This window comes from Balaenoptera acutorostrata, chromosome 15 (assembly GCF_949987535.1).
Source record: "Balaenoptera acutorostrata chromosome 15, mBalAcu1.1, whole genome shotgun sequence".
Taxonomy (NCBI): Eukaryota; Metazoa; Chordata; class Mammalia; order Artiodactyla; family Balaenopteridae; genus Balaenoptera; species Balaenoptera acutorostrata.
This window is the reverse complement of record NC_080078.1, coordinates 85,421,618-85,435,408: the sequence shown is the minus strand read 5'-3', so window position 1 is coordinate 85,435,408 and position 13,791 is coordinate 85,421,618.

Sequence of the window (13,791 nt, the reverse complement as noted above, 5' to 3'; positions counted from 1 at the left end):
AAAAATCACTTTATCTGCCATGGATGATAGGATGTGGGTGAGGCATGGGGCAGGAAGACCATTTCAGAAGCTGTGACACTTGTCAGGAGAGAGGGGAGGATGGGCGGGGTCACGGTGGTGGCCGGGAAGCTATAAGGTGTATTAGTGAGCGTGGGCTGGTCAACACTGACCTGTGGTGGCGTTGCTGGACAAGGGGCCAAGCACGACGCCCGGGCCAAACGACTTCTCCCTCCTCATATCCTTGGGGGGGGGGCATTTTGGGATAAAGACCATGTGGTATATATATATGCAGTGGAATATCACTCAGCCATAAAAAAGAATGAAATAATGCCATTTGCAGCAACATGGATGGACCTAGAGATGATCATGCTAAGTGAAGTAAGTCAGACAGAGAAAGACAAATACCATGTGATGTCACTTATATGTGGAATCTAAAAAAATGATACAAATGAACTTATTTACAAAACAGAAACAGACTCACAGACATGAAAACAAACTTGTGGTTACCAAAGGGGAAAGGTGGGGAGGGATAAATTAGGAGTTTGGGATTAACAGATATACACTACTATGTATAATCTAGATAAACAAGGACCTACTGTATAGCACAAGGAGCTATATTCAATATCTTGTAATAACCTATAACGGAAAAGAATCTGGAAAAGAATATACACATATAACTGAATCGCTTTGCTGTACACCTGAAACTAACACAACATTGTAAATCAACTATACTTCAATTTTTAAAAAAGAGCCTATTTTGTACCTGGGCTACTTGGCCTTTAAGAAAAGGTTTGCCAACTCCTGGTTTAACCAGTCAGAGAAGAATCACATCCGGTGATTTTAAAATACACTGATACGGATATGCATCCTGGTTGGACAAAAAGAAGTGCAAAGAGATCTTAAACTCTTTTTAGGAATAATGATGGTGTTAGTAATAATATTGGTATTATTATTTTGAAATAGCTGGAAAGAGCCAATAAACAACGACTTTAATTATTTGCAGCCTAAGAGAGAAAAGAACTATAAACATAAAATCTAAGCAATCAGATATCCATAGTTAAGACTCCCATGCTGGCTGGGAACCGGCCCGTGGCTCCTGGCCCCTGCGTAGGGGGCCTGTGTTTGTGCCCGTCTTTTTCCCCAAGATGTGCTTCCATAGCCCCGCCCCCTCCACCCCACCACCCACGTCCTAGCCCCCCACGCTCACCCTTCAAACCTCAGCTCCAAACTCACACTCTCAAGGAAGCATCCCCAAGCCCCCAGACTCTCCATGATAAGCTCTCATGTCAGCCTTTGGAGCCACCAATTGTCATCAGCTCTGTGTGTGTGTGTGTGTGTGTGTGTGTGGTGTGAGTGTGAGTGTGAGTACGCGCACGCAATGACTTGTTACCATAGGCCTGAGTCAGAGCACACACCATCATATCCCCAACCCAACAATGCCTGGCACGTGGCAGAAGCTCCATACACATCTACTGAGTGAAACTGCAAAGACATCGTAATAGCTAATGTCTACTGAGCACTTACTATGTGCCGGCCTATTGTGAGTATTCTCTCACCTAATCCTCTTCCCAATAATAATCTAACATTTATGGAGAGCACCCTCTTTGCCAGGCCCCACTTTACATGTAACCCCTCATCTTTTCCCGTCAATTCTATGCTATCTGGGATGGTCAATGTCACGTGTCACCTTGGCTGGGCTATTGAACCTTGTTATTCCACCAAACACTAACCTAGGTGCTGTGGTGAAGGTATTTTGTAGACGAGTGAGCATTGACAGGTGACTTTACTTTTTTTTCATTATTAATAATGAACATTTATAAATGCACACAAAGCTTGAGGGTAAGCAATCTGTGTTCTCTCATTGAATTTTCACAACGTCCCTGTAGGTCATGTACTATTATTATCTCACTTTGTAGTCTTGTTAAATGAGATAGAGAACCGGTAGACAACCCGAAAAGATCATAAAGTAGCAAGAGATGAATTTGATATTGAATTCATCTCTGTCTCCCCAAATGTCCTGCTCTTCATCACCCCACACACATGGGACCAAGAGATTGGAACAGAGCACAGCAGCGCAATTGTTTGCATACACCGGAACTTCACGTGCCCTTTTCTTTTTTAATTTTTTTTTTTTTTGAGCTGTAAATTGACTTCATTCAGAAAATAAAATTTTTAAACTGACATTTTAACTGCCTCCCCCCAATTTTAGGGTTTTTATGAGTAAATTTTTCTGCTCTAACTAAAGCAAAAATCAAACACCTTTTGGGAAAAACATTAAATAAAGGAGATGATCCATAATAATGTGTGTGTGGCGGGGGCCGGGGGGGTGGGCTTCACCCAGTCAGTTGAAAGGCAAAACTGAAGATTCCTTGAGGAAGAAATTCTGCCTGTGGACAGGAGCCTCAGGCATCCGCCTACAGATTTCAACTTACCTAGCCAGACCCCCCCCCAATCCCATAAGCCAATTCCTTAAAATGCACCCCTTAACATAAATATCCTACTGGTTCTGTTTCTCTAGTGTAACCCTGACTGATACACCATCCAAATTTCTAAACAGGGAAACTGAAACAGGGGCAGGCTTCTACAGCTGGTCCAAGGTCACCCAGCTAGAATAGGCTGGAGCTGAGATTCAAACTCAGGCAGTCGGGCTCCAGAGCTGCAATTAACCACCAGCGTTCAGTCTCCAGCAATGAGAGCTTCCTTCCCCACCCATCCTCCTCCTTGATTAAAGAGAGGTATGGCCTCGAGGGAACGGTGTGGGGGGATGGTGGAGAGAGTGAAGTTCTAGAACAAAAGTTGACTTAGAAATTCCTGCCGCAGTTGGATATGGGTTGAGTTGGGTCAAGGATGGCAATCAATAAGATTAATACAGCATAACTTGAGTTTTTATTCCCCCTGTTGTGATGGATGAGGCCTTTGAAGCAACTGGCGGAGGCCTCACCCTGAGCGTCCAGGAAAGATTTGTGGACACATTTACATGAAGGATCTCCTTCCAGCTCCCATGAGTGTTTAAGCTGACTTGCTTCAAACCAGGATCAAAGAACAGGCTGCAGATACTGTTTCACCAATTTGTATAAATCAGGCAGACAAACCGTGGCCTCGACAACTACTGACGTTTCTCCAGTTGGAGATAACTTGTTAAGAAACACGTCAGGCAGCTGCAAAAATCCCAATGCCTCCTTGGGAGAGAAACTTCAAAAAGAATTGATCACTTGCTGACCGACCTTACCTTAACTATTCCTGAAGCCATAATTGAGAAGGCCCCAGGGTCCACTATTCACGTATCCTTCAACCTTTCAGAATGGATTTGAGTGATCATTTTTAACACTAATGCCTTGTATGTTCGTAGAGTTTTCAGATGGTCACAGACATCGCTCTGTTTCAACCTCATAACAATCATAGGAGCTAAGTGAGGGCAGCAAAGGTGTCTGCCATCTTGCTGGTGGGAAATTGAGGCTTAGAGAGGACAAGGGTCTCCCAAGATCAAGCAGACACATGACTGACAAAAGTGAGATGAAGCTGGAAGTTTAGCCCCAGCCCCAGGTGAAGGTTTCCTTCTTCTTCTCATTTTGCCAGTGTTTACCGAGGGCTTTCTGCACGCCCTGTGCTGGGCTGGTTACTTCCCCTCTCTCTCACTCGTTAAAATATTTCCTGATCAATACATTTTCTTAACATACAATTCCACAGTGGGAGTAATGCAGAAGCTACTTTAGAAAATCCCATCAGAGTCTCATACACACACACACACACACACACACACATACACACACCAGCCAGAGTCTAGGGGACTTGGGAATCATATAGAAAATAACCAACTCTACAAATAGCTCATACAACTCAATAACAAAAAAACAAACAACCCAGTCAAAAAATGGGCAGAAGACCTAAATAGACATTTCTCCAAAGAAGGCATACAGGCGGCCAACGGGCCCATGAAGAGATGCTCAACATCGCTAATTATTTGAGAAATACAAATCAAAACTACAATGAGGTATCACTTCGCATCCGTCAGAATGGCCATCATCAAAAAGTCTGCAAAAAACAAATGCTGGAGAGGGTGTGGAGAAAAGGGAACCCTCTTGCACTGTTGGTGGGAATGTAAATTGGTACAGCCCCTACGGAGAACAGTATGGAGGTTCCTTAAAAAACTAAAAATAGAGCTACCATATGACCTAGCAATCCTACTCCTGGGCATATATCCAGACAAAACTGTAATTCAAAAAGATACTTGCACCCCTACGTTCATAGCAGCACTATTCACAATAGCCAAGACATGGAAACAACCTAAATGTCCATCGACAGATGAATGGATAAAGAAGATGTGGTACATATATACAATGGAATATTACTCAGCCATACAAAGAATGAAATAATGCCATTTGCAGCAACATGGATGGACCCAGGGATTGTCATACTAAGTGAAGTAAGTCAGACAGAGAAAGACAAATGCCATATGATAGCACTTATATGTGGAATCTAAAATATGACACAAATGAACTTGTCTATGAAACAGAAACAGACTCACAGAGAGAACGGTCTTGTGGTTGCCAAGGGGGGGTGGGGGTGGGGGAGGGATGGACAGGGAGTTTGAGATTAGCAGCTGCAAACTCTTATATAGAGAATGGATAAACAGCAAGGTCCTACTGTGTAGCACAGGGAACTATAATCAATATCCTGAGATAAACCAGAATGGAAAAGAATATATATGCATGTATATGTATAACTGGATCACTTTTCTGTACAGCAGAAACTAACACAACATTGTAAATCGACTGTACTTCAATAAAATAAATTTTTTAAAAAAGAAAATAAGCCACTCCCTTCTCATCTGTGTACATCTAGAAGTGCCTCCCACAGTGTGAAAATGGCCTTTGGATCCATGAAAATGAATAACCACTCTTTATTGAGCACTTAACACGAGCCGAGCCCCAAACCAAGCACTATTTATATATTAGCACTTTTAATCCTCTGGAGTAGATCACATTTGATTGCCATTGTACAAAAGAGGAAGTGGAAACTGAGACTCACTGAGGTCGAGTCCCTCATCCAAGTTCATGCAGATATCATGAGGTGGAACGTGGTTTCCAAAGCTCCTGTCCCTAACGCAGTGTTTCCCCACATCACACCTTCACCTATCACCTCCCCATTTTTTTTGCCACTTCCTCTACCACCTGTATGACCGTTTGCTTCCTGTTATGAACTTATTATTTAAAGGAAACGTTAATTTTACTGAAAAACAATTTATCTTTAAAAGAAGTCAGACAGCTTCAGATGTAGAAAGCTAGAAAGGGCATCACTCCCATCCTTACTACTACAACAAAAAACAAGCCAGACAAGTTGAAACTTGGCAGCTTTTCTTTAATCCAGCAGAGATCTGAGGTTGCCAGGGAATCAACTAATCTGAAATCTAAGGAAAGATAGGTGCCTCTAGGGAGAGACTGAACTGGGGCACTTGCTTACTGGAAGTACATACCATTGGACACTGGTATGACAAAAAGCTGAAACATCTAACAAATTGCTAAAGGTTGATGTGGGCTCTTTAGACAATGTAGGACTTCTGGGAGCCACAGACATAAGAGGAATTCATTCTATATGCATGTTTGCTTCTACCGCTGAACTGGTGCTCAGATAAAGATAGGAAAGGGCAGGGTGAGAATTCTGAGAGAGCTCCCTCGTAGGGCAAGCCTGAAGGAGGGGAACAGCGGCCACCACAGGAAAAGCACAAAGCCCCACCCAGGTCCTTCTCCCCATCTCCTAAAAGTTCTAGGGGAAGGGCAATAAAACCTCATACCCTTAGGACACTGGTGAAAACCAATGAAGCTGATTGAAGGAAAAAACAACAAAACCCCTCTATTCCTGGGGTAGGGTGGGATGCGAAGGAAGACATCCTGAGCCCAGACCCACAGCTGTGGTTGGACAAGCTCACACAGGGCCTGGCTGAGATCAAGGCATACTCATAACAGAGAACACTACCCACCCCCCCAGCCCACCACCAGGTAAATCAGTGTAGAGTCGCAAGTAACAGCATCAGCTGCCAGGAGGGGGGCAACAGTATGCAGAGAGATCCTCTCTGGCAAAGTGCAAAGGAAGACTTAAAGCTGAGGGTGGAGCAGACATTAAGGAAAACGCTCTTGCAAAGCAACTCCCCACATAAACACAAGCTAACCAAAGAGGTTAGCTTGAAGCTCGTGGTACATTGAGGGTAACTATAGCAACAACAAAACCTAAACCCAGCTGAACTCCTAAGTGGATTGACTCATCTCCCCATACTAAAGGCCTGGCAGAAATAAAGGCATGCTCTGTTTCCAGACATAAAAACTATTTACCTCAGTCCTTATTGTCCAACACTAGATGTCTGGCTTTCAATAAAACAATTTTGAGGCACTCAAAGAAAAAGCAACAAGCCATCAAGAGACAAAAGAAGCAACAGAATCAGACTCAGATATGGTATAGATGTTGGAATTATCAGACAGGAACTTAAAATAACTGATTAACATGTTAAGGGCTCAAGTCGAAATGAAGACACCATGAATGATCACAGGGGTAATTTCAACAAAAGAGTAGAAACTATAAGAAAGAATCAAATGGCAATACTGGAAATAAAAACCACAGTAACAAAGACAAAGAACGATTTTGACAGACTCATTAGTAAACTTAACACAGGTAATAACAAACTTGAAGACAGGTCAATAGAAATTATTCAAATTGAAACTCAAAGAGAAAAATGAGTTTTTAAAAAATCAGAGCATCCGGGACTTCCCTGGCGACGCAGTGGTTAAGAATCCTCCTGCCAATGAAGGGGACATGGGTTTGAGCCCTGGTCTTGGAAGATCCCACATGCCACAGAGCAACTAAGCCCGTGTGCCACAACTACTGAACCCACATGCCACAACTACTGAAGCCCACATGCCTAGAGCCTGTGCTCCGCAACAAGAGAAGTCACTGCAATGAGAAGCCCGCACACCACAATGAAGAGTAGTCCCCTCTTGCCACTACTAGAGAAAGCCCACATGCAGCAATGAAGACCCAATGCAGCCATAAATAAATAAATAAATAAATAAATAAATAAATAAATAAATTTAATTTTTAAAAAAATCAGAGCATCCAAGAGTTTTGGGACAATAACAAATGGTCCAACAGAAGTGTATTTGGAATCCCAGAAGGAGAAGAGTGAATGAGGCAGAAAAAATATTTGGGGCTTCCCTGGTGGCTCAGTGGTTGAGAATCTGCCTGCCAATGCAGGGGACACGGGTTCGAGCCCTGGTCTGGGAAGATCCCACATGTCGCGGAGCAACTAGGCCCGTAAGCCACAATTACTGAGCCTGCGCATCTGGAGCCTCTGCTCCACAACAAGAGAGACCACGATAGTGAGAGGCCCGCGCACCGCGATGAAGAGTGGCCCCCACTTGCCGCAACTGGAGAAAGCCCTCGCACAGAAACGAAGACCCAGCACAGCCGTAAATAAAATATATATATATATATATATATATATTTGAAGAAATAATTATCTAAGTGACATTTATAGAAAACTCCACCCAAGTACACAAGGAACATTCACCAAGACAAACCATATTCTGGGCCATGAAGCCAATGTTAATACTTTAAAATAAATTATTGAAATTATAAAAAAAGGTATTTTCCAAAACTAAGACATCAAACCACAGATCCAAGGAGCTCAGAGAACACAAACCAGGATAAAATAAACAAAAACAAACACCGAAATAGGCATATCATAGTCAAACTGCCGAAAACTAAGGACAAGGAGCAAATCAAAGGTAGGCAGAAGAAAAACAAACACATCACATGCAGAGGAACAAAGATAATAATTACATCAGATATCTCATCAGAAACTAGGCAAGATAAAAGACAATGGAACAAACTTATGGTTACCAAAAGGGAAAGGTGGGGGGAAGGGATAAATTAGGAGGTTGGGATTAACATATACACACTACTATATATAAAATAGATAATCAACAAGGTCCTACCGTATAGCACAGGGAACTCCACTCAGTATTCCGTAGTAATCTAAATGGGAAAAGAATCTGAAAAAGAATAGATACATATATATATATAACTGAATCACTTTGTTGTACACCTGAAACTAATGCAACATTTTAAATCAACTATACTCCAAAAAAAATAAAAAATAAAATAAAATAAGATTTTTTAAAAAGACAATGGAAGTGACATCTTTGGAGTGCTAGAAGAAAAAAACTATCAACCCCAAATTTATTCCCAGGCTGTGGGCCATATACTGCCTGCTGCCTATTTTTGTAAATAAAGTTGTATTGAATTTATAAAATTCATTCATATATTGTCTATGGCTGCTTTCATACTACAGTGGTAGGGTCAAGATGCTGTGACAAAAACCACGTGGCCTGCAAAACCTAAAGTATTTACATCTGACTCTTTAAAGAAAAAGTTTGCCAACTCCTGCTCTAAAAGATAACTGATTTTCAAAAAAGTAGTAGCAAAAGCAAAAGTAGTAGCAAGCTTCTGTGTGGTCATATCATATGCAAAACTAAAATACATGACACCAATGACACAAAGCATTTGAATGAAGAATTATTAGCATATTGTTGTAAGTTTCCTAGACTAGACATAAAGCAGTATCATTTTATTTGAAGTCAGAATTTTTCATTAAAGATTTATATCGTAAAACCTAGGGCAGGGCTTCCCTGATGGTGCAGTGGTTAAGAATCCGCCTGCCAATGCAGGGGACACGGGTTTGAGCCCTGGTCCAGGAAGATCTCACATGCTGCAGAGCAACTAAGCCCGTGCGCCACAACTACTGAGCTTGCACTCTAGAGCCTGGGTGCCACAACTACTGAAGCCTGTGCGTCACAACTACTGAAGCCCGTGCGCCTAGAGCCTGTGCTCCACAACAAGAGAAGTCACCGCAGTGAGAAGCCCATGCACCACAATGAAGAGTAGCCCCCGCTAGGCGCAACTAGAGAAAGCCCACATGCAGCAAAGAAGACCCAATGCAGCCAAAGATAAAATAAATAAGTTTTAAAAAAAAATCTAAAAAAAAAAAAAACCTAGGGCAACCACTAAAAAAAAATTTTTAAGATATAAATACTAAGCCAACAGGGTAGATAAAATAGAATCATAAATAGAAGAATGGAAATAATAAAGATAAGAGCAGAAACTACTGAAACTGAGAACAGAAAAATAAATGAAACCCAAAGCTTCTTCTCTGAAAAAATAAAGCAGATAAAACTCTAACCAGATTAATGAATAGAAAAAGAGAATAACACAAATTATCAATATCAGGAATGAAAGACTGGACATCACATTGAAAAGGTTAAAAGATAATAAACGAATATTACAACCAACTCTATGCCCACAAATATGACAACTTAGATGAAATAGAGAAATTCCTTGAAAGACACAAACTGCCAAAGTTCATTTAGGAAAAAATAAATAACCTGAATAATCCTTTATGTATTAAATAAATTAAATGTACAGTTAAAACCTTTTTAAAAAGAAAACCCCAGACCCAGATGGCTTCAATGTTGAATTCTACCAAATATTCAAGAAAGAGATAATACTAATTTTTCACATATTCTCCCGGAATACAAAAGAGGAAGGAACACTTCTCAACTCATTTTATGAGACCAGTATTACCCTGGTGCCAAAATCAAAGACATTACAGTAAAAGAAAACTACAGATGAATAACCTCCATGAATATAGATAAAAATCTCTAATGAAATACAAGTAAATCAAATCCAACAATATATAAAAAGGATAATTCATCACAGTCAAGTGGACTTTATCCCAGGAATGTATGGCTGGCTCAACATTAAATAATCAATCAATGAAACTCACCATATCAGCAGGTTAAAGAGGAAAAATCATATGATCATCACAAAAGATGCAGAGAAAGTATTTTATAAAGACACATCCATGATTAACAAAAAAGAAAAAACTCAGAAAGCAAGGACTAAAAGAGCATCTAAACTGATAAAGGGCATCTACAAACAATCTACAGCTAACATCACACATAATAAAGAGTAAATGCCTTACTCCTAAGATCCAGGACAAGGCAAGGATATTGGCTCTCATCATTCCTACTCAATATGGTACTGCTGCAATAAATCCAGGGGGGAAAGGGCAACTCCTTCAGAAAGGAAGAAATGAAACTGTCTATATTCATAGATTACATAATTATCTACACAAAAAATTCCAAAGAATCTATGAAAAAGTTACTAGAACTAGAAAGTGAATTTAGTGAGGTTCTAGGGTACAAGGTCTATGTACAAAAATTAATTGTATTTCTAGACACTTGCAATGAACAATTGGAAATTGAAATATTTTAAGGTACCATTTACAATAGCACCAAATCTATGAATAATTAGGTATGAATCTTACAAAATACATACAAACCCTATATGCTGAAAGCAAAACAATAGTAATGAAGGAAATCGAAGACCTCAGTAAATGGGGAGAGATGCCATGTCAGTGGATTGGGAGTCAATATTAAGGTGTCAGTTCTTCTAAAACCAATTTATAGAGTCAACACAATTCCTGTCAAACAACTCTTTGCATTTTAGAATCGATGTGTTGATTTCTACACAAAAGCCCAAGTCTTGGTTCCATTCCTACCACACCGCCAACAAGTGTCTGCTGAATGAATGACTGAAGGATGAGTAGACTCTGGTCTTCCTAGGGGTGTGTTTCTGCTTATCACAATTTTCTGTAATAGGCATGTATTTCACATTGGAATTAGAAAAAAAAAAGAAAGGAAAGAAACCTGCACCCCTGGAGGCCAGAAGCTGTGGGGTGTCAGTCTCTCAAGATCACTTCTCACCTCCCTCCAATGCATTTTGGATGTTTTATGGACACATAACGTGAGTCCAGAGGTAAACAGGGACGTGCCGAGGTCACTGTGGCGGTGAGTGGTTTGGCTGGGCTGGAGCCAGAACTCCTGACTCCTAACAGCCTGACTCTTCCTGATCATTGCCATCGTCATGGTCATCGTCATGGTCATCGTCATTGTCATCGTCATTGTCATGGTCATCGTCATGGTCATCGTCATGGCCATCGTCATGGTCATCGTCATGGTCATCGTCATTGTCATCGTCATGGTCATCGTCATTGTCATTGTCACTGCCATCACAATCTGACGCTCACTTTGGGCCAAGCACCAGGACTGCAGCTTTACATGCATCTTCTCATTTACTCAGAACAGCTATTGGAGACCCATCAGTGTGGTCCAACAAAACGTGCATCTTAAACACCAGAATCACCCTCATGATGGTGCAGCCCATAGGATCTGTGTTCCACTGTGTCCGCGTTGGGGCAGAGCTCACCCCATTAACATTCTTGGTAGAGCGCAGACAGTTGAAACCCGCCACACACTCTACTTCCCAATAAACCACACAGCCTGGAGACACTGCAGGAACCTATGGATTTAGTTGGGGCAGGAGAAGGCCACCCAGTGCCATGTCGGGGACCAGCTTCCAAGGAAAGGCCCACTGGCCCTAGGGGTCTGCAGGGAGGTCAGTCGCAGCCCGCAGATGCCCCCCTGTTCCCCCTCCTTCCCCGCTGGCTCCTCCTCCACTTCTGGCAGCATCCATCAGGAAGACCAGGACCATTAATGGGGTCTCATCCAGATCCTAGGCCTTTGGTGAGACCTCTGGTTTGAGTTTGCTTAAATTGTTTGCTAAAACTAATGGCATGGATTTCCCTGGTGGCACAGTGGTTAAGATTCTGCCTGCCAATGCAGGGGACACGGGTTCGGGCCCTGGCCTGGGAAGATCCCACATGCCACAGAGCAACTAAGCCCGCGAGCCACAACTACTGAGCCCACATGCCACAACTACTGAAGCCTGTGCGCCTAGAGCCCGTGCTCCGCAACAAGAGAAGCCACGACGATGAGAAGCCCGCGCACCGCAACAAAGAGGAGCCCCCGCTTGCCGCAACTAGAGAAAGCCTGCGCACAGCAACAAAGACCCAACACAGCCAAAAATAAATAAATAAATAAATTTATTAAAAAAAAAAAAAAACTCATGGCATGTTTCTTAATTTCCTGGAGCTTTGGGGAAACAGGCCAGGAAAAAAAACAAAAAACAAAAAACCGCCTCTGATTCATTTTCTCTCCACTTTCTGCAAATGAAAGAGAAAACGGAATGAATGGTGTGGTTGATAAATGAGAGCGGCTGCTTAAAGCCCCGCTTCCCCACTTCCCCCGAGGCGAGATAGGACTACACAGCTCCCGAGAGACTTGGAAGCCGGCTCTTCTCAACGGGTTTCAATCTGAGACCCCGCCAGCCACAAGGCACAGGCAATCTCAGCCCCATCAAACCCACCTTGAAACCCGGTGGGAAGATGCTGGGAGTGTGGGAGGGGGAGGAAGACACACTATCTTGTTAACCCTTTTCCTTAGGGGCATTTTGCACCATTACCCCAAGTCACTTTTACATTGGTTTTGCAGAATTGGGACATTCTGCAGTACACTCTATAAATTCTTTTTTAAGCTAGTTTGAGCCAAATATAACAGGTAAGCCGTCCAGACCTGCTTAAAAAGGATAAACCCCAGCTAAGCGCATAAATTACACCCCACTGCTTTTATCATATAAACACGGGCCAGAGAGCCAAGTGCATTAAAGAGGCGAGACACAGGCCCTCACTGCTATCTCATTCAGCCCATTAAATTTTAGGAAAGAAAATACCTTCACATCTTGGGTCTGGTTTAAACTATCAGGGAACAGATTAGAGTTAATTAGTGCCGTGAACTCTGAAGCCGCCAGCCAGAGGCTCCCAGCGGAATCCACACCTGCCACAGACTCGATTTCAGAAAATCGAAGTGGGCACTGACATGCCCTCCCCTCCTCCCCGCATCCCCGACGCTGGAACCCTAGGTACCTAATCTGTAACTCCCGAATCTGGATCAAGAGATAAACCCCACCCCTGAGACAGAAAGTCGGTGGACCCCAAGCAGAAACTGTGCAAAGGTCTGTCGCTGGAACTCCGGAAATTGCCAGGGGTTCCAGGCTGCAAGGCAAGACTGCTAAGTTGCTTCTGGCAAGTTGGAAAGAGCTTATCAATTATTCATGCAATTGGATAAACAGGGATTTTATCTTGTAGCGTGAATCAAGCGATAAAAATTCCATTTCAAGAGGGAGGGTGGAGACTGAACTCTGAATGTTAATTGTAAACTGAAAAAAAAAGAAAAGAAGGAAAGAAAAAATAAGTAAGTTCTTCTGCTTGGGCTGTGCCCTGAGCACTTGTAAGCTTCCCCCCACCCCCAAATTTCTGTCTGCTCCCCTGGAACGTAAGTCATCTGCTCCCCAGACAACGCACTGCCTCTTCTATTGATGTAGTGAACCAGCCATAAAACTCCCACTTGGCAGTTGATGGTGGGACCCCTCTGGATGGATTTTTCAGCCCCCAAACAACACCACCTTCAAGGTATTTCTATTTAAAATCAATTTGCTGCTTCCAGACTGAAATCGGAAGCAGAGGAAAGTTTACAAACAGACGCCTAACATGTCGAAAGGCTCAAACAAAATAAAACAAGAGCAAATCCAACACTCAGGCTACACAGGCCAAAAAAGAATATGACTAATACGACTTCGCTTTCTGTCCTCTCGTCTCCCCTGCCCCCGTGGCCTTGCACCTGGCAGCTCCTTAAAGGCTGGAAAATTAAGCCAAAAGGTGAAATTGGGGAATTAGTGGTTTATTTAGACATTCACATTATTAAATTTGACCACAGATTGGAAAATGTAAATATAAATGGAGAAGAAAGTCATACATCCCAGCGTCAGCCAGGGTTGTCCTCGTGT